Source organism: Equus caballus, chromosome 23 (assembly GCF_041296265.1).
Source record: "Equus caballus isolate H_3958 breed thoroughbred chromosome 23, TB-T2T, whole genome shotgun sequence".
Classification (NCBI taxonomy): domain Eukaryota; kingdom Metazoa; phylum Chordata; class Mammalia; order Perissodactyla; family Equidae; genus Equus; species Equus caballus.
The window spans coordinates 29,431,687-29,458,610 of NC_091706.1; the positions used below are offsets into that span (position 1 = coordinate 29,431,687).

Sequence of the window (26,924 nt, forward strand, 5' to 3'; positions counted from 1 at the left end):
AACACCTGCTATATAGTAGGCAATCAATAATAATAGTGAAGTAAATATAAAGAGAGACAGTAACTAAATGTGTGATTAATACTGATCATAGAGCTGGCCTGGTGGCACAGTGGTTAAGTTTGCACGTTCTGCTTCTGTGGCCCGGGGTTCACTGGTTTGGATCCTGGGTGCAGACATGGCACCACTTGTCAAGCCATGCTGTGGTAGGCTTCCCACATATAAAGTAGAGGGAGATGGGCACGGATGTTAGCTCAGGACCAGTCTTCCTCAGCAAAAAGAGGAGGATTGGCGGTAGATGTTACCTCAGGGCTAATCTTCCTCAAAAAAAAAAAAAAAAAAAGTAAAAATACTGACCATAAATAATGATTTCTTCAAATGTTTAAAAACTGGTCTAAGATGTTAGCTTCTCACTTTGAATTCATATACAGGCCAAGTTGAAATGTGGGAAGATTAGTTTTTCTCTCTTTACCCCCATTAACAAATTTGAGAGACATTTTGATCTAATGTGAGTGTGAGCATCCAGAAAGTCGTCAGAAGGGAATGTGGGCTTATGAATTGATAGCAAGAGCTGGTTGTTGAGAGTTAGTTGATCATGGAGTAGCGAGGGAGAATTCTGATGCTCCTCAGAGATCTGCTCTGAGATTTCCAGGAACCACACAGACCGTTAGGCAGAAGGCAGGAGACAGAGAAGAGAAAAATTTCTTCAGTAGGAAAATAGGCCTCTTACCATCAGCACTGAAACTTGCCCAACTCTCTCCCGAATCACATAAAACCCTGCCTCCCCATCTTCCACTGCAGGTGCTGCCCTACTTCTCTCTCCTTTTGATTGTCCCAAACTTCTCGATACTTGTTTACATTCGCTTTTTCTACTTCCTCACCTCCCACTCACTCCTCAGCCCATGGCAGTCTGGCTTCTTGTTTCACCACTCCACTGAAACGTCACTTGCCAAGGTCATTGATGACCCCCTAATAGCTAAACTTAATGCACACCTTTCCTTCTTTGTCTCATTTGGCCTCACAGCGGCTATGGATGATGATAACTCTGTCTTGGAAACACTCTCTTTACTAAACTTTCATAACTCAGTAGTCTGGTGGTTTCCCTTCTGTGTATATTCAATTGTAATATATTGTATTGGCTATTACAAAGGCACCCAAAACTCAACACTCCCAGACCAATCTCGCAATTTTTCTCTGCATGTGTTTTTCTTCCTCTGTTCTCCTTCCCGAATGCCCCCCATCTGCAAGGATGCAACAGTTCCTTCACCTCACATAATTTCCATTTTATTGTTTTTGTGGTGAGAACATTAAAGCTCTGCTCTCATAGCAACCTTAAGTATACAACACAGTATTGTTAACTACAGTCACCATGTGTACATTAGATGCGGAATTTATTCATCTTATAACTGAAACTTTGTAGCCTTTGACCAACATCTTCCCATTCCCCCCACCTCTCCCTACCAGGCAACCACCATTCTACTCTGTGTTTCTGTGAGTTCAATGTTTTTAGCTTCTACATATAAGTGAGATCATAGAGTATTTGTCTTTCTCTGTATGACTTATATCACTTGGCATAAAGCCCTCAAAGGCCATCCATGTTGTCACAAATGGCAGGATTTCCTTCTTGTTGATGGCTGAATAATATTCTATTCCAGATACACACACACACACACATATATCACATTCTGTTGGTAGACACTTAGGGTGTTTCCATGTCCTGGCTTTTGTGAATCATGCTGCAATGAACGTGAGAGTGCAGATATCTCTTCCAGATAGTGATTTCCTCTCCTTTGGATATATATCACGAAGTAAGATTATTGATTATATGTTAGTTCTATTTTTAATTTTTGAGGAACTTCCATACTGTTTTCCATAGTGGCTGCATCAATTTACATTCCCACCAATAGTGCACAGGGTTCCCTTTTCTCCCATCCTTGCCAGCATTTGTCTCTTCTTTTTTTGATAATGGTCATTTGAACAAGCATGAAGTGACATCTTATTGTGGTTTTGATTTGGGTTTGCCAGAAGATAAATGCTATTGAGCACCTTTTCTAGTACTTGTTGGTTATTTTGTATGTCTTATTTGAAAAAATGTCTATTCAGGTCCTTTGTGCATTTTTTAATTGGATTTTTTTTTGCTATTGAGTCGTATGAGTTCCTTACGTATTTTGGATATTAACCCCTTATCAGATATATGGTTTGCAAATATTTTCTCCTATTCCATACGTTACCTTTTCACTCTGTTGATAGTTTCTTTTTTTGTGCCTAGTAGATTTTTAGTTTAATGTAGCCCCACTTGTTGATTTTTGCTTTTGTTGTCATATCCAAAAAATCATTGCCAGGACTGCTGTCAAGGAGCTTTCCTCCCATGTTTTCTTACAGGAATTTTACGGTTTGAGGCCTTACATTTAAGTCCTTAATCCATTTTGAATTAATTTTTGTGAGTAGTATAAGAGAGGGGTCCAATTTCATTCTTTTGCATGTGGGTATCCAATTTCCCCAATATCATTTATTGAAGAAACTATTCTTTCCACATTTAGTAGTCATGGCTCCCTTGTTAAAGATTAGTTGACCATATCTGCATGGGTTTACTTCTGGGCTCTCAATTCTGTTGCACGTGTCTGCTTTTATGCTAGTACCATAGTGTATTGGTTACCATAACTTTGTCATATAGTTTGAAATCAGGGAGCATGATGTCTCTAGCTTTGTTCTTTCTCAAGATTGCTTTGGCTATTTGGGGACTTTAGTGGTACTATACACATTTTAGAATTTTTTTTTTCTATTTCTGTAAAAAAAAAATGCCACTGGAATTTGACTCTATAGACAGCTTTGGATTATATAAACATTTTAATAATATTAACTCTTCCAATCCATGAACACAGGGAACACAGGTTATCATTCCATTTATTTGTGTCTTCTTCAATTTCTTTCATCAATGTCTCATAGTTTTCACTATAGATCTTTTACTTCCTTGAATAAATTTATTCCTAAGTATGTTATTGTTTTTGATGCTGCTGTTTTCTTTATTTCTCTTTCAGATAGTTCATTTTTAGTATATAGAAATGCAGCTAATATTTGTATGTTGATTTTGTATCCTGTAACTTTACTGAATTTGCTTATTAGTTCTAATCATTTTTCAGTAGAGTCTTTAGGATTTTCTATATACAAGATTATGTCATCAGCAAAGAGAGACAATTCTACTTCTTTCTTTCTGATTTAGATGCCTTTTATTTCATTTTCTTACCTAATTGCTCTGGCAAAGACTTCTAGTACTATGTTGAATAGATGTGGTGATAGCAAACACCCTGGTCTTACTCCTGATGTTAGAGACAAAGCTTTCAAACTTTTACTGTTGAGTATGATGTTATCTGTGAGCTTGACATATATGGCCTTTATTATGTTGAGGTTTATTCCTTCTCTTCCCAATTTGTTGAGTTTTTATCATGAAAATATGTTGAATTTTGTCAAATGCATTTTCTGCATTTATTGAGATTATCATATGATTTTTGTCTTTCATTCTATTAATGTGGCATATCACATTTATTGATTTGTGGATGTTGAACCAGAAATAAAGAAATAAATGCCTCTTGATCACAGTGTATGATCCTCTTAATGTGCTGTTGAATTGAATTTGCTGGTATTTTGTTAAGAATTTGATAATTTTTGCATCGATATTCATCAAGGACATTGGCCTATAGTTTTCTTTTCTTGCAGTATCCTTATCTGGCTTTTGGTATCAAGGTAATGCTGGCCTCATAAAATGAGTTTGGGAGTGTTCCCTCCTTTTAAATTTTCTGGAAGAGTTTGAGAAGAATTGCCATTAATTCTTTAAATGTTTGGAGTAATTCAGCTGTGAAGCTATCTGGTCCTGGGCTTTTCTTTGTTAGGAGGTTTTTCATTACTGAGTCAATTTCCTTATTCCATATTTGTCTGTTCAGATTTTCTGTTTCTTTGTGATGTGGATGTGACAGGTTTCATGTTTCTTGGAATTTATTCATTTCTTATAGGTTGTCCAATTTGTTGGCATATAGTTGCTTGTAGTACTCTCTTGTGATCCTTTGTATTTCTGTGGTATCAGTTGTGATGCCTCTTTCATTTCTGATTGATTTATTTGAGCCTTCTCTCTTTTCTCTAAAACAAGCTAAAGTTTTGTCTATTCCATTTGTCTTTTTTAAAAAAACCAACTTTTAGCTTAAATGATCTTTTCTATTGTTTTTCTATTCTCTATTTATTTCTGCTCTGACCTTTGTTATCTTCTTCTATCTGCTAACTTGGGTTTAGGGTGTTCTTATTTTTCTAGTTCCTAGAGGATTAAAGTTAGATTACTTATTTGGGATCTTTCTTTTTTCTTAATTCAGTCATTGTCAGTGTAAACTTCCCTCTTAATACTGCTTTTGCTGTATCCCACAAGTTTTGGTATGTTTGTTTCCATTTTCATTTGTTTCAAGATATTTTTTGATTTCCATTTTGATTTCATCTTTTTCCCATTGGTTGTTCAGGAGTGTGTTGTTTAATTTTCATGTATTTATGAAATTTACAGTTTTCCTCCTGTTATTGATTTCTAGTTTCATACCATTGTGGTCAGAAAAGATAGTTGGTATGATTTCAATGTTCATAAATTTGTTGAGATTTGTTTTGTGACCTAAAGTATGATTTCTTCTGGAAAATGTTCCATGTGTGCTTGAGAAGAATGTGTATTCTGTTGCTGTTGGATGGAATGTCTTGTATATGCTTGTTAGGTCCATTTGGTCTAAGGTATAGTTCAAGTCCAATGTTTCCTTCTTGATTTTCTGTCTGGTTGATCTATCTATTATTGAAAGGATGTCACAGAAACATCTATGATAGTGGAGGCCAGAGAGATAAGTCAGTCTGGGGACATGCAGGTACACAGCTGAACGGGCCAGCTACAGAGGAGCCCAATAGTACAGGCCAGTGACAAGAGATTGGACTGGATCCAGGCCCACAGGTGGCTGTGGGGGCTCTGGCTCTTAGTGTGCACTCCTGTGGCTGCATTGTCTCTCCACAGGTGTGCACATGGCAGTGGAGGCCACCTATGAGAGTCAGGCTGGGGGCGTATAGGTGGGCAGCTCTGGGGGCTAGTTTTAGGTGAGGCCAGTGGTGCAGGCCAGTGACAGGAGATAGGGCCAAATCTGGGCTCACAAGCAGCTGTGGGGGCCTTGGCTATTGAAGTGTGCTTGCTTCACTGGCTGTAAGATCTTGCTGTGGGTACACACATGGCAATCAGGCCAGCAGCATGCAATGCACAGATTGAGGGGCTAGGCCTGAGCACAAGGACAGTGGGGAAGGTTAGCCATGGGGGTCTAAATTCTGTAGCCTCAGACATCTGGGCAGGCTGCCTGTATGGATCCCAGGCCTCAGTAGGAGCGGGAGTGGGGAGCAGCAAGGGACTCATGCTGGCATCAGCTAACACAAATATGTACCTACAGGGTGAAAACCAGTAAAATCTGCAGGGAGTCTGCAGTGGCTGCGCTGCCATTGGTTTCTTCAGTGGTGAAAGCCAAGAAAGTTGGGGTTATCTGTAGAACAGGTCACACAACAGTGGTCCTTTCCACTGTGTGCCTGATACTGGTAAACTCTGCTCTTCTTTCCTGTCCCTAGCCATCTCTATATCTCTCTGCTTTGCCAGTCTCTGGGTGGAGGGAAACCAAAGTGGGTAGTTCATGTGTGCCCTGAAAGGCTGGGACGCTGGTCGTTCACTCTGCTCTCTCTTTCCCTGAAAGGAGAGCTCTTTCTAGCTGAGGAGTTCCCTCTTGGCACTGAGTAATGCCAGCTTAAAGGACGGGGTGATGCAGGCAAAATGAAGCTGTTCTTCTTTCTCTTTATGTGTGGTTATTCTCACATTTTTTGTTCTGCTATGTTGCTAAAGTTTCTTAAGGGGGCTTTAGAGCTCTCCCAGAACTCTTTTTGGTCATGGGTAGGTAGCAGTCTAATTGTTGATCTTTCTGGGAGGAGAGAGGCTAAGATCTCCTACTCCCACATCTTGGTGACATCACTCACTAACACATCGTTAAGGATTTTTCATTTATATTCATGAGGGATAGTGGTCTTGTCTTTCCATGTGATGTCTTCACTTGCCATTGAAATCAAGGTAACTGTGGCCTAATAGAATGATGTGAGACCAGCTCTCTCCTTCGATATTTTCTGAAATAGATGGTGGGAGATTGGGATTATTTTCTCCATTAATAGTCAATGGAATTCACCAGTTGAGTCATCCGAATCTGGGCTTTTCTTCCCTGAAAGGGTTTTAATTACTAATTTAATTTTCCTGTTGGTTACAGATCTATGGAGATTTTCCATTTCTCTTTGAGTCAGTTTTGGAAATTTGGATCTAAGAATTTGCCAATATCTTATAAATTGTCTAATTTGTGACATAAAGTTGTTCATAATATTCTCTTATAATCCTTTAATTTCTCTATGGGTGGCCCTTTATAATTTCTGATTTTGATAAATTCTAACTTCTCTCTTCCTTGGGGATGCTAGCTAAAGGATTGTCAACTTTATCTTGTAAACAGCCAATTTCTGGTTTTACTGATTTTTGTGTTTTGTATTTCATAGACTTGTGTTCTAATCTTTTATATTTCCTTTCTTTTGCTTGTTTTCAGTTTGGTTTATTTTCCTTTCTTAGGGTAGGAACTTAAATTATTGATTTGAGACTTTCCTCTCTTCCACCATAGGTGTTTAATACTATACATTTCTTTGTAAGTACTGCTTTAGGCACATCCCATAGACTTTGATATTCTATTTTTTAAATTTCCATTCACTTCAAAGTACTTTCAAATTTTGTTCCCAATTTATTCTTTGACTCATGTGTTATTCAGATGGGTGTCATTTAAGTTCCAAATATTTGTGGATATCCCAGATATATTCCATTCTTGATAGCTCACATTCCATTGTGGTTGGAGAACATATTTTATATAATTTCATTCTTGCTAAATCTGTTGAATTTATTTTATGGCTGAGTACACGGTCTATCCTGGAGCATGTTCCATGTGCTACTGAAACGAATGTGCATTTTGTAGTCATTGAGTGCAGTGATCTATACACGTCACTTAATTTAATTTGGTTGATAGTGCTGTTCAAGTCTTTTATAACCTTGCTGATTGTCTTTCCTCTTTTTAATCCATTATGGACAGGAGGCAGTTGAAATTTACAACTATTGCTGTTGAATAGTCTCTTTCTCCTTTCATTTCTGTCAAGTTTTACTTCACGTATCTTGAAGCTCTGTTGTTACATTTGTAAGCATTGATAATTTTTATATCTGTCTGATGTATGGACATTTTGTCATTTGGATATGTCCCTCTTTGCTTCTAATAATATTTCTTGTTTTAAAATCTACATTGTCCAGTATTAATACAACCCTCTAGCAATCTTTTGGTAACTATTTGTATGATGTGTCTTTTCCATCCTTCTGGTTTCAACTTCTGTTTGTCTTTGAATCTAAGATGTGTCTTTTGTAGATCACATAGAGTTGGATCCTGCTTTATTATTCATTTTCCCAATCTCTGTCGTCTAATGGGTGTTTTTAGACCATTCACATTTAGTGCAGTTATTGATAGGATCAGAGTTACATTTGCCATTTTGCTATTTGTTTTCTATGTCTTCAGGCTTTTTTGTTCCTCTATTCTTCCTTTATTAACTTCTTTTGTGTTAAATAAATCTTTCAGTATATCATTGTAATTCCTCTACTGAATATTTTTTACTATTTTTGAGCTATTGTCCTAGTGTCTGTGCTAGGGATTCCAATATGCATTTTAACGGACTATGGTCTATTTCAAACGAATATTAACTTAATTCCTATGAAATATAGAATGTCTTCTCCAATGTAACTCTATTACTTTCCCCTCTTCTGCTATTATTTTCATATATATTATATCTATATATGTTACAAAACCAATACTACAATGTTACAATTATTTCTTTGTACAATGTTATGTCTTTTAAAGAATTTAACAGAAGAAATGAGAAAATATATTTATAGATTCTTTTTTTTAAAACCCACAAATTTATTACTTCTGGCTCTCTTAATTTCTTCCAGCTGATTCGAGGTACTGTCTGATGTCATTTTCTTCCAACCCAAAGAATTTCCTTTAGTATTTCTCACAAATCAGTTCTGATATTAAGAAATTCTTCCAGTCTTTTTAAATTTAAGAATGTCCTTATTTTACCTTTATAATTAGTGGATAGTTTTGCTGGATAAAAAAATTCTTCGTTAGCATTTTTTCTTTCAGTATTTTGAATATGCCATTTCTCTGTCTTCTAGGGTCTATTTTCTCTGATGAGCAGTTAGATATTATTTATGTTGATGCTCTCCTGTACATGTTCAGTTGTTTTTCTCTTTCTTCTTTTAAGATTTTCCCTTTGTGTGTGGCTTCCAACAGTTTGACTATGATGTGTCTAGGTAAAACTATACCTTTGTATTTATCCTACTTGGAGTTCAGTAAGCTTCTTGGATGTGTAAACTAACATGGTTTCATCAACTTTGGGAAGTTTTGGACATTATTTCTTCAAAAAACTACAATAACTATTAGATCCCCAATTTGAGGAGGTGTATTAGATGAGATTTGGGACATTTACTGGGAAAGTCTAGGAACCTGGAAATTGGAATGATTACATGTATTTGGATTCAGATATAGCTGAACTCATTGGGCACAATGAGTCTCCCTTGATTTCATAAGCAGTTGTTTCTCCCTGTGTGAGGCTGTTCCTTCATTGCTGGTATTCAACTATAGGATGAATCTCAAAATCATTATCCTGAGTGAAAAAAAAGCCACACAAAAATACACTGTATGATTCCTTTTGCACGAAACCCTAAAAAGATAAAACTAATCTAATATTGACAGGCATACAGAGAAACAGTTCCCAGATGGAGGTGTCTGAACAGTTTGAAAAGTGATCCAATGTTCTGGGGCTCTCAATAGATTGCCTCAATTACTCACTCAGATAAGGTTTGAATACAAGAATATCTTCAAGAGGGACATTATGTTCCTCAATATTTTATAAAATGATCACTACCCATATGAGGGTGAATGCCAGGTAAGTACACCTCCAGCAATTACTGCTAGGATGGACTCAGTGAGAGGTCAAGATTAAGGTGAAGAAATTGTATTCCTTCAATTACATGGATTTACCGAGCATCTAGGAAGCCCAAAGTTATTATCAGGGGAGAAGGATATGGTCAAACATCTACTACTACTTGGTCAGAACAGATATTCTCTAATCTGTGCACTTTGCCTGGCAGGTGTACGCTTGCCTCTGCACAGCTTTGAGGCTTATTAGACAGTTCAAGTTTATTGTACCTGCCACACTCTCTGCAAATTTAAGGCCTTTAAGGTATACTAAAAGTCACTGCTTTGAGGAGCTTAAAAAAGAAGTGAAGAGTAACGGAATTCTGACAGTGTCTCTCTCACTTCTCTCTCTCTCCAAATCCTAAGGGGTAATCCTAGTATAAGTTACCCCTGAAGGAGGATACACACTATCCTCAGGCCCTGTCTGAACTTCCTTACTGGCTCCAGGCCCATAATGGGAATAAAAAACCAGCTATGTTCAGAGTAAAATTGCAAGAAATCCAGAAATTAAAAAACCAAAAACACAAAAGGAACTCAAGATCTTGCCCAATAAAGCAGAAACTAGGTAGCACATAAGGGGGTGGATCCTTACCATATTAGATTAGGAAGGATGAATTGTGTTTGGATAGGCTCAAATTAATCAATATGAGTATACTCCCTGTGGACTCAGGAGCAGCCCATGTTGCATTTCATACCAATGAAATATGTATTTTCTCTAATGGGATACTGACAAATGTTTTTTAAAAACTCTTAGAGTGTTTCTCATGTGCAGCCATCTTTTGTGGTGACATGAATGGATCTGTGGTGGTGGCTCTTTGATCACGAAGTTCATTGAAATGAAATAGATGGGTATTCTACCAAGATGCTTCTTGAGATATATATCTATATGCATGTGAAATTCTGGATCTTGTGGGCAGAAAACGAACACAAATCACCACAACAGGGATTCAGATTCTCTTTCTAAATCCTTGATATATCCTACTTTATAGACAGGAGGCTTTGACTAAAGGGAAGGCTGGGTCCCTTTGACAAAATTCCTCATAACTTGGTCACAAGAATATACAATTAAACATTCCCCAAAAGTCCCCAAGGGAGACCTGTGGCCACATACCCATCAACTCTCCTTCAAACTGGGTTTACAGTGTATGGTGGCATCATTGGAAATTATGGCTGCTACAATTACAGTCTCACTTAGGGGTGGTTCTGAAACGTGTGGTGAAAAAAATCTTCCCAGTGGGTAGAGTTTAAGGAGGTATATTTAGTTCACTTTGTGAAGAACTGACATGTACTTGAGTTTCGATTTATACTGATTTATGCGCAGTAGCTCAGTGAGTTGACAGGTAGTAGGGGGCTAAACAAGAATAAGACTGGAAAATTGGTGACAAAAAGGTCTAGAAGAGACATATGTGGATGGAATTCTAAGAACAGGTATTGAATGGGGTTTATAAATGCTTAACGGAGGATAGGATATCAGAGGGAAGAGAACAAGTGAGGTGTTGGGTATTTATTCCTTTGGCTCTCTGTGCTGAGCCATGTAATGGGCATTCACAATGTTTCTCTTCCTAAGACCACAGCTCTCATAAGGGTGGCCTCTTGTGCTAAGTTCTGATAATGTTACCTACTCTCACTACAGCCCTGGGGGTGATAATAACTCTCTACCAACACTAGTTACAGGATGCTTCACTAACCCTACCCACATTTTTAGAGCCCTATTTATTAGACTCTCCTCAAGTGTCCCATGGTTTCTTGACAACTGACACCTGTATCTTGAGGGGACCCTGACTAATAGGCCCCACAACAACCCTGATCATAAACTCCATGGGGGTAGGGAATTTACTCTCTTTTATTTGATGTTGCTATCCCAGCACCTAGAATGATGTCGATTGTACAGTCAGTTTTCAATAAATGTTTGTTAAATGACATATGTTGTGACCACTTTCTCTCCTTCGTGATCTTTATGTTAAAGTCTATTATGATTGATTTAATATAGTTTAACCAGCATTCTTGTGCTTTTATCTGTAATTTGCTAAAGAATGACAAAGAATTATAAACGTCAGCAAAAAGCAAGCAAACTTGTCGTTATGTGCATGGAAATCCAAGATATTTAACACAAAAATTTATGAAACAATAAGAGAATTCAGCAAGAAGCAATGTTAATGTATGAAACCCAACAGATTTCCTATAAACATCCACCCCTGGAGCACCTGTGCAGACCCTCAGTACAATCTGCACACTGGGCCCCAGGCGCGCCAGGATGGGGCTCAGGGGTTGGTGGGTCCGGCGGCTGTAAAGGAACAGGGTGGAGGTCCCAGGTTGAAAAATTGTAAAATTATAATTTTACAGCTATGTAATTTAACTACTTCAGTCGTCATGTCTTTTTCTTTTTACAAAGTCAATTTTCCTACATAACTCCAAATTTTTTTCACATCATCTAAGTAATATTTTAATATTTTCCATATCCAATCCGTATTCAAATTTCTCCAATTACCTCCAAGTGACTTATGAAAAAAAAATGCTATTTTAATCGGAAGCCAATAGCGGACTACCCTTTGCATTTGACAGCAGAGTTCAGGCTTAACCCTTAACCTCTTCGGGCTCCGAGGACCCTGGGCAGAAGAGATTTAAGAACACCATCCTCCCGCTTTCGCGGAAAGCCCAAGAGTGACTTCGAAAGTGGACGCGGAGGACTATGGGAATTGTAGTTTTAAATAGGTGAGGTTCACCGCCTGGACTCTGGGAAGGGGATGCCACCCTCCTCCTGCGCGTGTGCAGCCGTAGCCTCCTCGTTTGTCTTCTCAGGACTCCAGAGAAGCGTTGGGGAACTTTGGGGTGTGCTCGGAAAATGCAGGGTGCGCACCTAGGGCGAGGGACTAGCTGGGAAGGGTGTGCCTGTGCTTGGGGATGGGAGCAGGAAGTGTCTGGGACCCCGTCGCCCCCCGCGGCGGTGTATAAACCCGGGCGGGCCGTCAGAGCGGGTAAGGCCGATGGGGGAGACCCCGGCCCTCGGGCTCCCGGGGCGCAGGTGTTCGGGGCGGTCCGGGGTGCCCGAGGATCGTGTGACCAGCCCGCCTGCAGCCCGACCGGAGAGAAGCCCGTGTCGGCGGCGGTGGGTGCGGGAGGGAGGAGTGCGTTTATCAGGCGGACGGTGACCGTGGGTCTGCGGTGGAGCCCGAGCTCTGGAGCACTACAGGCCCGGTCAGTGCCAGCCCTGTCACCTGTAAGCAGGGGCGACAGAAGGAACCTGGGCGAGAGTCAGGGTTCTCATCTATAAATACTAATAATGATTGTTTCACGGCGACGTTCGGAAACATAGATCACTATTTTAGATAAGTGCCAGGTAGGAAGCCTTAAGTAAGTGACAACTGCTGTTATAGTTAGAGGACGCTTTGTTGTTTTACTGGATAGTTTAATGTACCCTGACAACCACTTCACCAGAAACCGAGGCTCGGGTCGGTGGCCCCATGTGCTCGAGTCAGGAGCTCCCAGCCAGGGAATTTGGATTCGAGGGCAGGTGTGCTTCGCTTCAGTCTCAGGCTTTGTCTGATGTCACACCTGCCCAAGACTGGCATTACAGACTTCACAGCACTTAGGAACGTGGCCTGTCCCTGCAACCCCAGGGATGTAAAGGAAAGGATGTGGATGGAATCCCACCGAGTGTCACATGTATCCTGGGATTTCTAGTGTCTCTTCAGGTCCCTTGGGTCAGACAGAGGCGCCTGGCCCCCTCTGCATTGTCAGGCTTTCTGTCCTTGAAGTCGAATGTTATAATGAATTCCAAGAGTCAGGCCTTTTGCCCCTAAAATGAATTTATTTCTCAGATCCATGTCCCAGTTGCCTTGAAACAAACCAGCCCTTGTGAGGCGGGAAGCAGGGGGCCTCTGTGAGGGAGTCTTAGCTGGAAGAGAGCGGCCCTCTGACCTTAGACCTCTCTCCAGAGCTTCAGAGCAGAGACAAGAGCCCAGAAAGGAGCAGATGCTAGATTTGCAAGATCAGAAGCAGGTCTTGATCCCCCTGCCCAGAATGAACCAGACTTGATGATGATGCCACCTTCAGGAGCCACCACACTGTGTGACAGTGGGGCATTTGGGCCGTCCCTGGGAAGAACAGGTGAGCTGGGGTGGCCCAGGGGCAGGCTGCTCGGGAAAGGCTGCTTTGTTGGAGAGCCGTGAGGGCAAGGTCTGGGGGTAAGGGACAACCAGGCAGAGGGAGGAAGTTCTGTCTCCAGGCCCCTTAAATGGCCCCCGCTATTTACAGATGCGCTGCTGTCACACATGTCCACCACCACATGTGACATTAGTGATGTTATCCTGATGTCACAGGATCCAAGAATGATGATCTGTGAAGAGTTTTCCAAGGTCACCTACTTCTAACCCTTTTGAAAGATTTAAAGACATTGGGCCTGAAAACTTCAGTGACTTGTCCAGGGAAACGCAGTTTGTGACAGTTCACTCTCTCACAGGTAAGTTACCAAAAGCATCTATCAAAAGGGCCTTTTGAGAAATACTTCCCAGCTGAAATGAACAATTAAAAATTCCTGCCTTAAATCACCCTGTCTCTTTTACTAGGCTTTCCGTGGATTGTGTAGACCAGGGGTTAAATAATATTACTGAGAAAAATAGATAAATGATGCATACTGAGTATTTTTCTGCTAAGTTAACTTTAATGAAGGAATAGTGTCCTGTCGTTTGGCGTGCTTTAATTCAACTAATCGGTTGTTTTGATTTCTTTCTGTTATTCAGAAGGACGCATGCGTTATTGTTAAATCAGTCGAGTAAAGTTTATGTTCACTCAGTAAAAAACTGCAGATTTCAGCTCCATGGTCATTTCAGAATCACACAAAGACAGGTGTTGCTGCCTTTCCGTGATCCTTCTTGTGCCTTTTCAAGGCCCAGAGGGCCCTGTGCGTATGGGGAGAATGATCCCCAACTGGGGTGCTGAGATTTGAGGAGGTGAATCTAAAAGCTGTAAGACAGCTAAATCTCAGGACCCCTGTCTTCTTTCTGTCCCCTCAGCTGAACCACAGCCCTCTGTACTCGCCCAGGAGCCACAGAAAGTGCACATCCCTCAGGTGAGCTCTTTATTCATTCCCCACTTTATATTGTAATGGATTTATAAGGTTTAGCAGGATCCATGCATTAAAGGAAAAGGAGAAGTAGAAATAGTAGAAATCAAGTCAGTGTTGAGGAAAAATATACCGTGTTTTACTATTAATTGTGATGTTAGCTGTTAGCTTTGAGTGGGTAACCTTGTCAGGGGAAGTAGTTTCCCACTAAGCTACCTGTTTCAATCTCTTTACTTGTGATTGGGCTATTCAGATTCTCTGTTTCTTCTTGATTCAGTTTTGGGAAGTTGTATGAGTCTTAGAATTTGTCTGTTTCTTCTAGATTGTCCAGTTTGTTGCTATATAGTTTTTCCTAGTATTCTCTTATAATCCTTTATATTTCTGTGGTATCTGTTCTAACTTCTCCTCTTTCATTTCTAATTTTATTTATTTGAGCCTTGTCTCTTTTTTTCTTAGAGAGTCAGCCTAAGGGTTTGTCAATTTTGCATATCTTCTCAAAGAACCAGTTCTTTGTTTCACTGATCTTTTCTACTGTTTTCTTTTTTTTTTTTTGGTTTCAATTTCATTTATTTCTGCTCTGATTTTTATTATTTCCCTCCTTCTGCTGACTTTGGGCTTTGTTCATTCTTCATTTTCTAACGGTATTTTAAGATTGCTTATTTGAGATTTTTCTTGTGTTTCAAGCTGGGCCTGTATTGCTATGAATTTCCCTCATAGGACCACTTTTTCTGCATCCCACATGAGTTGGTGTGGTGTATTTTCATTTTCATTTGTCTCCAGATATTTTTTGATTTCTCTTTTAATTTCTTCAATGATCCATTGGTTGTTCAGTAGCATGTTGTGTAGTCTCCACATATTTGTCACTTTCCCAGCTTTTTTCCTGTAGCTGATTTCTAGTCTCATAGCATTTTGGTCAGAAAAGATGCTTGATGTGATTTCAATCTTCTTAAATTTATTGAGGCCCGTCTTGTTTCAAAACATATGGTCTGTCCTTAGAATGCTCCATGTGCACTTGAGAAGAATGTGTATTCTACTATTTTTGGATAGAATGTTCCATATATGTCTATTAAGTCCATCTCGTCTAGTTTTTAATTTAATTCCACTATTTCCTTGTTAACTTTCTGTCTGGATGATCTATCCATCGATGTAAGTAGAGTGTTGGGGCCCCCTACTGTTATTATCTTGTTGTTCATATCTCTTTTTTGGTCTGTTAATAGTTGCTTTATGTACTTTGGTACTCCTTTGTTGGGGACACGTATATTTATAAGTGTTATGTCTTCTTGTTGGAGTGTCCCTTTTATCATTATATACTGCCCCCTTTGTCTCTCATTGCCTTTTTTATCTTGAAGTCTACTGTGTCTGATATAAGTATTGCAATAACTGCTTTCTTTTGTTTGCCATTAGCTTAGAGTATCATCTTCCGTCCCTTCACTCTGAGCCTGTGTTTGTCTTTAGAGCTAAGAGTGTTTCCTGGAGGCAGCATATTGATGAGTCTTGTCTTTCAATCGATCCCACCACTCTGTCTTTTGATTGGAGAATTCAATCCATTTACATTTAGAGTGATTATTTATATATAAGAGCTTAGTGCTGCTGTTTTATCACTTGTTTTCCAGTTCTGTATTTCCCTTGTTTCTCATCTTGTGTATTTTGGACTGCTAGTTCAGTTTGGTAGTTCTCTATGATGGTTTTCAGAGTGTTCTCTTTTTCATGTGTGAGGAAGACTGGCCCTGAGCTAACATCTGTAAGCAATCTTCCTCTCTTTTAGCTTGAGGAAGATTGTTGCTGAGCTAACATCTGTGGCAATCTTCGGGTTTTTTTGTATGTGGGATGCCAGCACAGCAGGGCTTGATGAGAGATGCATAGGTCTGTGCCTGGGACCTGAAGCTGCAAACCCTGGGTGGCTGAAGCAGAGCATGCGAACTTAACCATTATGCCACTGGGACAGCCCCTCAGTTTTCTTTTTTTTGTATCATTTGTGTCTCTGTTCTGATTATTTGTTTAGTGATTACCATCAGGTTTGTATAAAAAATCTCGTAGATGAGATATACCATTTTCTGATAGCCTCTTATTTCCTTGGTCTAAGCCAGTTCCATCCCTTTGCTCTCCCTCTGATTTATTGGTCATAACATATTCTGCTTTGTGTTGTGATTTTGTGGTTAAAATCACAAGATTATAGTTATTTTTGATGTTTTCCTTCCCTTTATCTTTAATGTCATAATTAAGTTTTTGCTAACCTCTTCTGGTAGAGAGCTGCAATTTTCTGACTTTGGCTGCCTATTTATCTCCTTGCTCAAGGCTTTGTGAACTCTTTTTTTCTTTTTCAGGTATGAAGGTCTTCTTGAGCATTTCCCGTTTGGGGTGTCTTGTGGCGATGAACTACCTCAGCTTTCGTTTATGTGGGAAAGTTTTTATTTCTCCACCATATCTGTAGGATATTTTTCCCTGGATACAGTATTCTTGGCTGAAGGTTTTTGTCTTTCAGAATTTTGAATATCTCATTCTACCTTCTCATAGCCTGTAAAGATTCTGCTGAGAAATCTCCTGAAAGTTTGATAGGGTCTTTATAAGTTATTTTCTTCTGCCTTGCTGCCTTTAAAAATATTTCTTCTTTGTCACTGACTTTTGCCAGTTTTCCTACTCTATGCCTTGGAGGAGGTCTTTTTACATTGATGTAATTAGAAGTTCTATTAGTGTCGTTTACTTGTAATTCCAGCTCCTTTCCCAGGTTTGAACAAACTTTCTGCTCCTTTCTCCCTCCCTTCTCCCTCTATAATACCCATAGTTTTCATGTTGCATTTCCTAATTGAATCGGATATTTCTCAGAGAATTTCTTCATTTCTGATTAGTCTTAATTCTCTCTCCTCCTCCATCTGAAGCCTTTCTATATTTCTGTCCTCCAGATTGCTAATTCCGTCTTCCATAATGTCAGCTCTGTACTTCAGGGTATCCAGATTTTTCTTTCTCTCATTGTGTTTTTCATCTCCAACATTTCTGATTGGTTTCTCTTTACAGGGTCAATCTCTTTTGTGAAGTATTCCCTCTGTTTATTAATTTTATTGCTGATTTAATTGAACTATCTGAATTTTCTTGTAAGTCGTTGAGTTTTTTAATCTTAGCTATTTTGAATTCTCTGTCGTTTACATTGTAAATGTGTGTGCCTTCAGGATTGATTTCTAGGTGCTTTTCATTTTCCTTCTGGTCTGGACTATTAATATATTTCTTCATAGTATTTGATGGGGTTGGTTTGTGCCTTCACATAGATAGTATCTGGTTGCAGATTGCACCTGCCACCACTGGAAGAGGGTCAGGAGCTGTGTATTCTGAGCCTGCTGTGATCCCTAGTGTCTGTGCTTGTCCTTTGGAATCTATGCTGACAGGACCCATCTGCGATTGCCTGCTTGTAGCTGCTGCTTTGCTAATGTATGCACGGGCACTCTAGAGGGGGCCCCTTGCTCTGGCTGACTGGCTGAGCTTGTGAGCCCAGCAGGGGGAGGGGCACTTCTTTTGCATGTGGGATCCCCTGGGTGTTCTCTCTTTGCGCTTGCTGTCTGTACTGCTGGCATGCTGGCTTCATGAAGACAACCCCACAATAGCTTAGCCTCCTCTGTGGAGCTTTCCTATGGGATGTGAGGGAACTTGGAGAGCGAAGGCATTCCCACAGAGTCTGCCCCCAGCCCCCTCTTTTCTCAGAGCTGTGCATGGTCCTGTGCCCTAGGTCATTGCTGGGAGGGAGAGGAGATCCCCTTGCTTCCTCCTTCTTCCTCCTGGGGGGTCCAGCACCTCCACCTTCAGACATATGGCTGCGTGGGTCTCTCAGATGTCTTTTGTGTTGTGTGCCTGTCCTCTGTTGGTTTATGAATGTCCTTTTCATTGTTTCTTAGGGAGGAGAGTCTAAGGGAAGAGCTCACTCTGCCGTGATGCTGATGTCATGCCTGGTCATTCTATTTTTAAGTTTTTGAGGAATCTCTGTACTGTTTTCCACAGTGGCTGCACCAATTTACATTCCCACCAGCAGTGTATGAGGGCTCCCTTTTCTCCACATCCTCTCCAACCCTTCTGTTGTCTTTGTAAAGATTGGCACCTGAGCTAACATCAGTTGTCTATCTTTTTTTCCTTCTTGTTCTCCCAAAACCCTCCCAGTACATAGTTGTATATTCTAGTTGTATGTCCTTTTGGCTGTGCTGTGTGGGATGCCACCTCAGCATGGCTTGATGAGTGGTGCCGTGTCCAGGCCCAGGATCCAAACTTGCAAAACCCTGGGCCGCTGAAGTAGCACACATGAACTTAACCACTCGGCCATGGCACTGGCCCCTCTCCAACACTTCTTATTTCTTGTCTTTTTAATAATAGCCATTCTGATGGGCATGAGGTGATATCTCATTGTGGTTTTGATTTGTATTTCTCTAATAATTAGTGATGTTGAACATCTTTTCATGTGCCTGTTGGCCATCTGTATATCTTTGGGAAAATGTCTGTTGAAATCCTCTGCCCATTTCTTGAGTAAGTTTGTTCTTTTGTTGTTGAGTTCTTTATGTATTTTGGATGGCAACCCCTTATTGGATAAATGATTTGCAGATATCTTCTTCCAATTGCTAGGTTGTCTTTTCATTTTATTGATGTTTCCTTTGCCATACAGACGCTTTTTAGTTTGATGTAGTCCCATTAGCTTATTTTTTCTTTTGTTTCCCTTTCCTGAGGAGACATATTCAAAAAGATACTGCTAAGAATGATAGCAAAGAGCTTACTGTCTACGTTTTCTTCTTTGGAGTTTTATGGTTTCAGATCTTACATTCAAGTCTTTAATCCATTTTGAGTTAATTTTTGTGCATGGTGTAAGATAATGGTCTACTTTCATTCTTTTCTGTGTGCCTGTCCGTTTTCCCAACAGTGTTTATTGAAGACTTTCCTTTCTCTATTGTATGTTCTTAGCTCCTTTGTTGAAAATTGGCTGTTCCTAAATGTATGGGTTTATTTCTTGGCTATCAATTCTTTTCCATTGATCTGTGTCTGTTTTTCTGCCAGTATCGTGCTGTTTTGATTAATACAGCTTTGTAGTATACTTTGAAATTAGGGAATGTGATGCCTCCAGCTTTGTTCTTTTTTCTCTAGAGTGCTTTGGCTCTTTGGGGACTTTTGTTGTTTCCTATAAATTTTAGAATTCTTCTTTCTATTTCTGTGAAAAATGTCATTGGGGTTTTGATAGGGATTACATTGAATCTGTAGATTGCTTTAGGTAATATGGACTTTTCCCTATGTTATTTCTTCTAATCCATGAGCACCAAATATCCTTCTATTTCTTTGTGTCTTCTTTAATTTCTTTCAACAATGTCTTATAGTTTTCAGTGTTTTATAGTTTTATAGGTCTTTCACCTCATTGGTTAAATTTATTCCTACCCACTTAATTCTTTTTGTTGTGATTGTAAACAGGATTGTATTCTTGATTCTTTTTTTCTGCTAGTTTGTTTTTAGTTTTTGATGGATTCTTTAGGGTTTTCTATATGTAAAATCTCGTCATCCACAAATAATGAGTCTTACTTCTTCCTTTCCAGTTTGAATGTGTTTTATTTATTTTTCTTACTTGATTGCTCTGGCTAGGACTAATAAAGGTGAGCATGGGCATCCTTGTCTTGTTCTGGCTCTTAGAGGGATAGCTATCAGTTTACACCATTGAGTATAATGTTAGCTGTTGGTTTGTCATATATGGCCTTTATTATGTTGAGGTACTTTCCTTCTATAATTATTTTATTGAGAGTTATTATCATAAATGTGTGCTGAATGTTGTCAAATGCTTTCTCTGCATCTATTGAGATGATCATGTAATTTTTATTCTTCATTTTGTTAATGTAGTTTATAACATTGAGAAAGAATACTCTTGTAATCCTTTGTATGTCTGTTATATTGCTTGTGATTTCTTCTCTTTCTGATTTTATTTATTTGAGGCTTCTCTCTTTTTTTCTTGTTCTACCTAAAGGTTTGTCAATTTTGTTTATATTTTCAAAGAACTATCTCTTAGTTTCGCTGATCTTTTCTATTGTCTTTTTGTCTCCATTTCATTTATTTCAGCTCTGATTTCTAGTAGTTCCTTTGTTCTCCTGACTTTGGGCACTTCATTTTTCTTCTTTTCTGAATCTTTTGGATGTATTGTTAGATTTTTTATTTGAGATTTCTCCTGTTTCTCAAGGTAGGCCTGTTTTGCTAGGAATTCCCTCTTAGTACTGCTTTTGCTGTATCCAATAGATTTTGGTACACTGTATTTTCCTTTTCACTTGTCTCCGGATATTTTTCCATTTCTCCTTTAATTTTGTTGTTGTTCCAATAGTTAATGAATAGCACGTTGTTTAGGCTCCACATATTTGTGACTTTTCCAGCTTTCTCCTTGTGGTTGATTTCTAGTTTCATACCATTGTGGTTGGAAAAGATGCTTGATATCTTTTCAGTCTTCTTAAGTTTATTGGGAGTTGTTTTGTTTCCCAACAAACAGTGTATCTTTGAGAATGTTTCATGTGTACTTGAGAGAAATGTATATCCTGCTGCTTTTGGATTGAATATTATATATGTGTCTATTCAATTCATCTGGTCTAGTGTTTCATTTAAGGTCAAGGTTTCTTCGTTGATTTTTCTCTCTAGAAGACCTATCCATTGATGTAAGTGGGGTATTAAAGTTCCCTACTCTTATGGTGTTGCTGTCAGTTTCTCCCTTTAGATCTGTTAATAGTTGTTTTATAGAGTTTGGTGCTTCTACGTTAGGTGCATATATATTAATAAATGTTATGTCTTCTTGATGGATTATCCCCTTTATCATTATATGATGCCCATCTTTGTCTCTTGTCTTTTTTGGCTTGAAGTCTATTTTGTCTGATAGAATTATGGCTACGCTCACTTTCTTTTGGTTGTCATTTGGTTGGAGTATCATCTTCCACCCCTTCACTCTGAGCCTATGTTTTTCTTTAGAAGTGAGATGGGTCTCCTGGAGGCAGCACATTTTTGGGTCTTTTTCTTAATCGGTCGAGCCTCTCTGTGTTTTCATTGGTGCATTCAATCCATTTATATTTAGGATGATTATTGATGTATAGGGACTTAGTATTGCCATTTTATCTTTTGTTTTATGGTTGCTCTGTATTTCCTTTGTTTCTTTTTCCTTGTGTTTCTCACTACAATTTCAGCTTGACGGTTTTTGGTGATGTGTTTTTCAGTTTCCTCATTTTTTATGTTTCGTGACTCTGTCCTGAATTTTTGTTTTGTGGTTACCATGAGGTTTGTATAAAAGGTCTCACAGATGAGATAGTTCTTTTTCTGCTGATAGCATTTTTGCTTCATTTGACTAGGCAAGTTCTGTCCTCTTCTTCTTCCCTTGCTATTTTTGTTGTCAAAATTATTTCTTTCTGTATTGTGAATTTGTTACCAAATTGGAATGGTTATTGTTATTTTTAATGCTTTCTTTCCCTTTAACCTTTACATCATAATTGTTTACTAACATGTTCTGATACAGAATTGCAGTTTTCTGATTTTATCTGTTTATCAACTTGTTTAAAGCTTTGTATCCTTTGCCTATTCATTTCAGACAGGAGAGCTCTTTTTGACATTTCTTGTAAGGCAGGTCTAGTGGCGATGGACTCCCTCAGTTTTTGTTTCTTCCTCACACTTTATTTCTCAGCTGCAGCAGTGGACCCCCAGCTGTCGCAGCACCCAAGGGCACACAACTGATTATTACAGTGTTGATTAATACAGTCCCTAAGTAGCTCTCGAATACTTGTACTTTTCTGCATCCTTTCTGAAACCACCCTAGTCGAAGTAAGCAACCAGGTAACTGGATGACTTTAATGACCTCATGTCTCTGATCCTCAATTTCTTGTTTGTGAAATGAGGCAGTTAGAAGGAACACCAAGTTTCTTCCTTCTCTATATTCTGTGATTATCAGAATCTACAACTATGGAGAGACTCAGGGAAAAATCAATTCCAGTGCTTTGGGAAACCATCTCACTTTCTCCATTTAAATTAACTCTTGGGGTGACTGAGATTGTGCCTCCTATCCTCTCATAGCACTGCTCTTAAGGACAGTCTCAGAATCTTCAAGGCAACTTAAAAGAAGGCCCTTTCTCTTAAATAGGAATCTGCCTTATGCCATGTTTTGAGCTGTAGAAAATATTTTAGAATGACAGTCTAGCGTTGGTAACAAATTTATCCACATTGTTAATTCATCTGAAAGCTCCTATTCTTGAAAGTGTCCCATGTGGGGGTAAAGAAGTTCCATGTAAAGGTTTAGTCCATTGTTGTTGACAATCTCTTGAGTGTATGTTAAAAACCTGGATAACAGGATAATGTTAATGGAGATTGGGGGGAGGGACGGTGATGAATGAGTTTGGTTGATTTTCAGCAGTAGTAAGGTCAAAATGAAAGCATTAGAAAAGAAGAGTAGAGATTCAGGTCAGGGCTTTCTATGAAAAAAAAGTAAAAACCGTAAGCAGATGGAAAAAGTTTAAGTGACACAGTATGGCAGATTCCACTGATGAGTTTAATAGGCAGCCATTTTAGTGGCAGAGAGAGTAGACTGAAAAGTGAGGAGAAGTTTGGAAAATTCAAGGGACAAGAACCAGAAAAGCAAGGGGTCCCATCCTGTCCTGAGGATTCTTTTGGTTCCGAAGTGTGTTAGCCCAGCTGAGTGAAGACGTGGGGAGGATGCTGTAGATCCTCTGAAAGGGGCATCCATCAGCTGCGGGAAGATGTGCCATCTCTCCCCAAAGCTCATTAGCAGATCGAAAGTGGGATGCTGCATTATTCTGATTAGCATTAATTTTATAATTCTAGGCATAGAACTTTCCTCCACACGAGTCAGCCTTCACACAAAAACACAGACTCCCATGGTGTGGATAAAACACAAGTAACCTTACTGCTTCTTCCCATCTTCCAAGGACCCAATGGGAAGGAAAACGTGGTTCCCTAGCAAAGAGGGGAGTTAAGGGCTGGAGTTTTCCCGCTTTCCAAGCTGGGTGCAGGTCCCACCAATCGGGGAGAAGTGCAATGCCTTCTTTCTGGCAGACCAAGACCTTGGGAAAACTGGGTCCTTCTGATCTGGTTAGGGAACACATAGTACTTCCAACAGCCACTGCAGCAGGACAACAGCCACATTACAAGTGAGATGAGGAACGTTACCTCAGAGCCTCCCAGGGAGAGAGCATTTAGGCTCCTACCGTTTATTGGGATAACTGGTTCCTGGCCCTTTGGAAAATACCCAGGCATCCCAGGGCTAGACTTCTCAGGAAAAGTAACTTGCCAATCCATTTAAAATTTGCAACTAAAACCTATCTACACTTTTATTTGTTACATATATTGTTGGGGCTTCATCTCAAACTGCTATATTACAAAACTGTTTCAGATAACTTTAAATCCATGGTAGTGACTTTCAAATTCTTTTGATGGCAACTCACAAAGAAAATCTATAAATTATTTTTTATCGTAAATCAGTATATACACACACACACCAAAAGAATATAAAAATTTTATGAAACTGTTCTTACCTTTTTACGTGTAATACACTCTAATATTATCTATTCCATTTTGTTTCATTGTTTTTTAAGTGCTTGTCACACCCTCTAGAATTATTTCATAATCCACTAATGGGTCAGGACCTGCTGTTTGAAAAACAGTATTTTAAAATTATTGGTTCCAGGTACCCTAGCCGGTAGTCTGGTATCCAGATTTTTAAAAGGCTTATTAAAATGCATCATCGAAAAGCAGTATTTGCTAAAGGACCCTCAGTCTCTATAAAGAGCACTGTCTTGGGGATTCCAACCATAAGTTACCAGCTTTCCTTTGCAGAACTGAGATGTGAGCTCAACACCAAGTAAAAATGACATAAAATCAGAAGAAAGTTGGAAGAGGAGGACCACCTCCAAATGCAATGTGTGGTCCTTCTGGGAAACATGCAGCAGCCTAGAGTGAGGTGAGGGGGACAAAACAGAAAGAAAAACATTAATGGAGAAAAAAATCAAGCTTGTAACTGCTGTCTCCAGGCTTCACAAGGTGCACTTGTACTTCCAAGCCTAAGAGACAGAGTGATGTTCAGCATGTCTCCATAATCCTTTGGCCTTGAGAACCTCAGCAGACATCAGTTAAGTCATTTAAGGATAACTGCAAATTAAATTAGTTCATCCTAATTACGCAAAAATGAGAAATTCAAATAAGCAAGGTAATTCAATTCTGAATTAAAAATATTTTCAATCACTTTGACATCTCAAATCAAAGCAAATGGGTAATGTTACCAATTATATCTATTCGACTCTATATTTCAATTCATAAACATATGATGAACAATTAAAATTCTTATTTGATATGCATTTAACTTGTTAACATTTTTGCTACAGTAGGGAACCACACTCGAGAAAAAGGGTCATGTCCTTGAAAACCAAAGAAGGTTATCACAAAAGAGTCTTTGTAAGAATCCCGCAACAGAATGAGTCCCCAAAATCTATTAAGTAAACTGTCCCACAGGAAAAGTGAGGCAGATCACACTAGTAAAGGCAACACTATGGAAGCTTCTGAAATAGTTATCAAGGGAAATATTGGATACATAATAAAAATATTTAGTTTTAGGAAGCAGTATGATAGGCTCCGATATGGTTGCACTTATGAGTACAGGACTTTCATAGGAAGGAAAGAAATGGAAATTCACTGAATGTCTGTGTTTTGTCATGCATTACTAAATACCTTCGATTACATTATAGCATTGGAAACTAGGAAGCAGAAATGTTAAATAACTTGTTGTAGGCCACACAGTAATAAATGACAGAACTAGGACTTAAACTCTATCTTCTAATTACACATCCATTATTCTTGTCACATCAATACCACTTTATCCTGAACTAGTACTCAAAATATGATAGTGCTTAAAATATTTGCTTAAGCATTTCTTAGGATTTCTGATCAAGGTCAATTCAAATTCCAATTTCAAGGCTAATGAATAAGAAAGTGACCTTTAAAAGGAAAGAAATACGTAAAAGATATACATGCATTCCGGGTGGCATTATGAATCTTCAGACTTTCGATATTCTTTGTGTCTCGTGTAAGGATGAAAAAAGTTATCTATTGCTGTATAACAAACCACAACAAAGTGGAGTAGCTTGAAACAGTAACTTGTTCTTGTCTCGTATTGTTCTGTGGATTGGCTGGGATTCGCTGGGCAGTTCTTGCTTGGGGTCTCCTAGGAAGTACAGTCAGATGTCAGCTTGGGCTGCAATCCTCTTTGCCTCTATTGTGCTGGATGTCAAGATGGTTCATTTCTGTGTTTGCTGAGGATGCTGGCTGTTATCTTATTCGGGGCTGCCAACTGGAGGGCCTGCATGTGGCCTCTTCATGTGACTTGGGCATCTCTCAAAGTGGTGGCTGGGTTCCAAAAGAAAGCATCCCAAGCGGAAATATTCCAAAAGACCAGGCTTCTTACAGCCTAGCCTCAGAAGTCCCAGAAAGTCACCTCCACAGCATCCTATGGGTTGAGCCAGTCACTGAGGCCTAGGGGGAGGGATGTAGACTCCATCTTTTGATATGAGAAGCAGCAGGCAATAAGGGAGGGAGGGAGACTGCCCATCTCACCTTAGTCTTTAGCCTCCCATCTGGCGTCTCTACTTTACCCAACTGAGTTAGAAGGGGAAATAGATGATACAACTACAATAACACAAATTATTGTGTGGTATTTTCTCTATCTCTTTGGCACTCTCTCTTTCTCTGGAAACACAGCACTTCTTGAATGAATGGATAAATGAGTCTCTCCCTTTTCCTCTCTACTCCTTTTTTGCCTCCTCACCTTTCTTTTCTTCTTTTTAACTGCAGATGAAAGATTAAAAAAAAATGTTTTTAGCAGCAACATACTCTAATTAGTAAATCTTATAGTTTCTACTCAGATCTCCCATTTGATGTCTACTTGCCTGATTCAGTCATCGTCCTATAAGGGAAGGTGATAAGAATGCAAGCAAAGGAGAGAAGAGAGGGAAAAATGGGAAAGCAAAAGTAGATTATCAAGGGAAGAAGGAAAATATAAATGGGAAGGGAAATAAATCAGGAGCACTGAACATCATAAAGCCCAAATGGATGAAAAGACAAAGGGAAAGAAGCAAATTTTTCCCTTATGATGCTGCATCCATCCTTCCTTCCTTTCCAATCCATGGCCGCCATTGCCAGCCTAGTCTAACCTTATTTCTTAATGCCTGAATTTTTGCTATATCATCTTACCTAATCTCCCTGCCTAGTTTTTACCCCTTAGAAATCATCAAAAATGGGGCCAGCCCGGTGGTGTAGTGGTTAAGTTTGTGTGCTCCCCTTTGGTGGCCTGGGGTTCGCAGGTTCCCATTCTGGCACAGACCTATACACTGCTTATCAGGCCATGCTGTGGCAGGCGAGCCACAGATGAAATGGAGGAAGATGGGCACGGATGTTAGCTCAGGGCCAATCTTCCTCCAAGAAAAGAGAAAGAAATAAAATGAAATAAATCATCAAAAACACTCCTTTCCTCATGGTGCTCTCAATTACGAAAAAAGAAAAGAGAACAACTAAATGACTTGTGAAGGATTAAGTCCAATATAAACATTTTAAGAATTTTCATAATCTGACCTAACTTTCCTTGCCACTCTTGTTTCTCATGTCTCCCGTAGAGCCAGAGCACTCTACTCAGTGTATCCAAATACACAGAAAAATGAGACTAGATCTCACTATTACATCATGGAAAATACAAAACCTGAATCAAGGAAAATAACAGACAACAAAAATATTACATTACAGAAAGCAGTGTG

General features: G+C 39.3%; 1 protein-coding gene and 1 long non-coding RNA gene across 26 annotated transcripts in view; one reads left to right on the plus strand and one right to left on the minus strand.

The window, feature by feature from the left end:
• The window catches only part of CARNMT1 (carnosine N-methyltransferase 1), a 222,026-nt gene that overhangs the window by 83,608 nt on the left and 111,494 nt on the right, over window positions 1-26,924 (plus strand). For 6 of the 7 annotated variants that reach the window (XR_011431495.1, XR_011431499.1, XR_011431496.1 and 3 more), the window contains exons 7-8: window positions 13,338-13,542; window positions 14,096-14,151. The gene's annotated coding sequence lies outside the window, so the exon portion shown is untranslated. Of the gene's footprint in view, window positions 1-13,337; window positions 13,543-14,095; window positions 14,152-16,469; window positions 16,547-26,924 lie in introns of those variants that run through there. The other variant, XR_011431498.1, reaches the window with a different exon arrangement.
• Window positions 22,639-26,924, minus strand: part of LOC138920402 (uncharacterized) — a 110,945-nt gene continuing 106,659 nt past the window's right edge. For all 19 annotated transcript variants that reach the window (XR_011431522.1, XR_011431521.1, XR_011431514.1 and 16 more), the window contains one exon: window positions 22,639-25,962. This is a non-coding gene — a long non-coding RNA (uncharacterized lncRNA). The remainder of the gene's footprint in view (window positions 25,963-26,924) is intronic.